The sequence below is a fragment of the Nomascus leucogenys genome, chromosome 14 (genome assembly GCF_006542625.1).
Source record: "Nomascus leucogenys isolate Asia chromosome 14, Asia_NLE_v1, whole genome shotgun sequence".
Lineage (NCBI taxonomy): Eukaryota > Metazoa > Chordata > Mammalia > Primates > Hylobatidae > Nomascus > Nomascus leucogenys.
In genome coordinates, this window is record NC_044394.1 from 5062204 (window position 1) to 5066809 (window position 4606).

At 38.4% G+C, this 4606-nt stretch overlaps 1 non-coding gene across 1 annotated transcript; it reads left to right on the forward strand.

Moving 5' to 3' along the window:
* Positions 1-3588: 3588 nt before the first annotated feature.
* On the forward strand, positions 3589-3699 carry LOC115838533. The gene has a single exon (XR_004033546.1). It is a non-coding gene; the product is annotated as a U6 spliceosomal RNA (small nuclear RNA).
* The last annotated feature ends 907 nt before the right edge of the window (positions 3700-4606 follow it).

Consider the following 4606-nt stretch of genomic DNA (forward strand, 5'->3'; position numbering starts at 1 on the left):
AAGATTTCCTCCAGCTTCTCTGTGGAAAATGAATCGGAGGAGCAAAGCAAAATACAGGAAGCCCAGTGCAGAGGCTATCACAATGGTCCAGGAGAGAGATGGTAGTAGCGTGAACCAAGATGGTAGAAATAGCCATAAGAAAATGAGCATATATCATGCTTATTTCAGAAGCAAAAATGAAGGCATGTATTTGGGGTTGAAAGAGGGTGATGAAAGATAACTTACAATTTCTAGCCATTTATTGAGTGGAGGAAAGGCCAAAGAGGGGTGGTTTGGTGGTGAAATCAATAGCTTCATTTTGAAAATGTTAAGTTTGAGATTCTGGGAGATATGCAAGAATACATATCAAGTAGGTAGTTAATTTATAAATCTGAAGTTTAGAGAGGAACTCAAGGTAGTGATTACAAATTATAGCTCCATCAGGTATTATATAGATGGTATGTCAGTGGGAGATCAATTAAGATTTTTAAAATGAGGCACCCAAATATAGTGGATCAAACAAGGCACAAGTTTCTTTCTCATTCATGTCATAGTTCAGAGATAGGTGGGTGGTCTAGTTAGACAGCTCCACTCCACAAGGTCATTCAGGGATTCATGGCACTTTTATTTGTCATCCCTTGAATATTATTTTTCTCTGTATGGTGGAAATTGGTTCATTAGCACCAAGACCACATCCTATCATTCAGAAATAGGGAAAAAGGTGCATCTTCTTTTTAAGGAAATGACCCAGGGGTAACACATGTTACTTAGCTGCAAGAGAGGCTGTAACATACAATCTATCAACTGGATGGCCATATGCTACCTGATGAAATGTCAATTCCATTACTAAAAAGAAGGGGAGAATGGATACCAGAAGACAAGACATACTGTCTGCCACAGACAGTAAAAAGGCAAAGCCTGGATAGGCAGGGTTTCTCAATGTACCAGCAGCACTTTGGAACAGATCATTCTTAGTTGTGGGAGGCTGTGCTGTGCATTTTAGGATTGTATACTCACCATCAATGTTTAGCAGTATCTCCAGCCTCTGTCCTTTAGATGCCAGTGACATACTCCCAGTTGTCACAGTAAAACATGTCTCTAGTCATTGGCAAATGTCCTCTAGGGGGCAAAATCACACCCTGTTGAGAACGACTGGGTTACATCAGGAGAACAAGTATAGAAAAAGAAGGAGTTCTGCCACTGGGGTTTGAGAAGTGCCAACATTTAAAGATTGGGTAGGAGAGGAGTAAAGGAGACAGGCAAGGAGTAGGCAATGGTATATAATGAAAACCAAGACTGAAGAGTGTCACAAAAGCCAATATAGGAGGGAGTTCCAAAAGAGTAGGAGTGATTGACTATGTGGAGTGCTACTACGGAATCAACTGAAACAAGGGCAGAAATGTGCTCATAGGATTTGGGAACATGGAGATTATAGGTGATGTAGACAAGAGTAATTGCTGTGTAGTAGTGGAGGTGAAACTCAGATTGTAGTGAGTAAAGAGTAAGTGGAAAATGAGTAAGTGGACATAATGTTTGTAGACAACCTTAAACAAATGAAAAAGTACAGAGAAATGGAGCAGCATCTGGAAGGTTATGAGAGTTCAAAAGGGGTGTGCTTTTGTTTTTAATGAGAGATACTAGAAGGTGTTTGTATGAGCCAAAGGAAATAATCCAGTATACAAGAGTGCCACCATCCAAACATGCAAAGTGCTTGGAACTGCATTTAACAGGTAAACTGTATATTAAATATTAATATTACTCTATCAATTAGAGATTAAGTGGGCAATTGTGTTTTTAGACCCTGTTACAGATAGAACATTTTTGTTCCCCTCCAAATTCCTGTGTTGAAATCTTAACCCCCAAGTTAAGATTTCTTTTTTTTTTTTCAGAATTCCTTCAATTTTGATTGTGGGGATAAAATCAGACAGCCACTGAAGATAGAATACAGTTACTGGGAGTAATCACAATGCTGTTCTCTTTTATAAAGTGGATATGATAAGCGTTATTTATTCAATTAATTCACGTCGCCAAAAATTGTCCTTATTCCTTGATTGTCTCTTTTTTTTTTTTTTTTTTTTACCAGTCTCTTGTTGAAGTGGCCTCATTGTCTGGGGTAATACTTGAGGTTTGTTGTCTCATAGCCATGGAGATCAAGGATGCGGACACACAATGAGTGAGGTTAAGAGCGGAAATTTAATTGGGAAAAGATAGAGAATAGCTCTCTGCTACAGAGAGGGGTCCTGAAAAAATAGGTTGCTGGTCCACAGCAAAATGCAGGCGGTTTTATAGACGAGCTGGTGGGGAGGTGGTGTCTGATTTACATAGGGTGCAAAAAACCGGTTAGGACCAGGTGTGCCATTTTCCTAGGGCACGAATCTCTGGCCGCCTCCACACCAATCTTCTATTATGCAAGTGGGTTCTCTGTCTGAGCAGTACCATGTTGCCCATTTCTTTCTTACTGTACACGTGCTAACAAAAAAGGGAAGATGGAGCTTCCATGGTGCAGATGCCTAGCCCCCAGGTAGCCCTTTCCTATTGGTACTGCTGTTGGCATTCCCCTGTGCAAACTTCCAGCTTGCTTATCTACATTTGCAGCTTGATTTTTCAGGCTGCTCTTTGTTGGAAAAGAAATGATTTTTTGGGCCACTTTTTGTTTGAAGGGAAGTTCTGCTGAGGACTCGTTTGCCCTCACTATCTGCCTAAATAATTTCTTTCTACCTAAATCTGCCTAAATAATTTCTTTCTACCTCCTGTAACACTGCTCTTCAAAGAGAGGATACCTGGCCTCCACATTGGCCCATATGATGCTGCCACTGGTCAGATCTCGGACTACGCTAGGCAGCTCAGAGACCTCTACTGTTATCTGCCACATTGCGTCTCAGTCTCTCAGAGTCGCAGTGTGGGGGGTCTTGTTCATTGTGTTAAAGTCAATGGTGACACTGAAAGCCACACTAATCTCATCAGTCCTGGCATAGTGTCTTCCAATTGACGCAGAGGAATCATCTACTTTGTGAGACAACCTGTGCCTGGTTAGGGCTTCTGATAATTCCTTGACAAATGGCATGAACTCCTGGTTTTGGCTTAGTGAGAGGGTATAACATTTGAATAGAGTGACTATAGCAGGGAAACTGAGGAATGTTCTCTGTTCATCTCCTTCTCTTACATGGAATATATGTTCAAATACCATATATATGATCCTGCCCAGGCTGAAGGAGTGTTCAGTTACATTCAGAACAACTTCTTCCACATAGAGTGTTTTCTGGAATCCCTTCACGTTTGGCCACATCTTTTGTTAACCGAAATGTTTTCCCTTCGGGTTCAATTGTAAATTCCCCTTTCTCATTCAATAGCATCTCAATTTCTATAATGTAACTTCATCACAAATGGCAAGATACTCCATCACCAGTTTTGCATCCTTCTTATACACCTTACCAACTGCTCCCTTATTGGGTATTAGGTAGAAGACAGCTTCATATTCCTTCCTTGTGAATTGAGACTCTGCACTCAAACAAACATCACGGTTATTTACATATTTTGGATACTAACCTATTATTTGTCATACACATTGCAAACATCTTTTTCTGGTCTGTCACTCACGTGTTAACTTTTGTGCTCACTTTGGCAGCATATATACTAAAATTGGAATGATACAGAGAGGATTAGCATGGCCCCTGTCTGTGCAAGGATGACATGCAAATTTGTGAAGTGTTAACTCTATGTTTTATTTTGTCATTCTAACATTTTCTTTTTGTCATGTAGTCAAATATATCAAACCTTTTCTTTATTTTAATATTTTTAGGCATATTCTGTTCAAAAACTTTTTCTTTATGGGTTTAGATTTTTTATGTCTTCCTTTCCCAATGTCACAAAGATATTTCCCCTAATTTAGAATCTTTTCTAAATGTTTAAAAAGTTTGCCTTTCAGATTAATGTTTTTAATTCATATGGAATTCTTTTTTTTACATATGGCTTGATACAAGGATGTATCCACTTTTATTAACTTCCAAATGGATAGCCAAGTGTCCCACACCATTGACTGACTAGTCTTTCCTTTTCCCACTGATTTGTAACAGTGCCAAGTCTCCATATGTGCGAAGTTTGGATATTGGTTCATTTGTCTATTGCCATGCCAATATGACAGTGTTTTAATTATTGTGATTTAAAATAAATCTTGATACTTAGTCAGGCAAATCCTTCTCCTTGTTTATCTTCTTCTCAATGTTCATGTTTCTTCTTGTTCCCTTATTCTTCTATGTGAACTTTAGAACTGGACTGTTAATACCGTAAAGAAAACCTTTGGACTAACATTTATGTGATATAAAATGTTTTAATCCCTTCATTTTAAATCTTTCTGTATCCTTACTTTCAGGCTTGTCTTTTGTAAACAAAATCTATTGGGATAGAAAGCAGTACAGTCTAATAGTTTGTCTTTTCCGAGGACAGTTATGTTTATTTACATTTATTGAGGCATATCTGTGCTGCTTTAAAAAATCATTTTACTTTGTGTTTTCTATTTCTTTGCCTTCTACCCTCCCCTTTTTTTCTTCCTCCATTTCTGCCATCTATATGATTAATCACATTTTACTTATTTCCTTTTTTGCTTCTCTATAGAAGTTCTACATTCTAT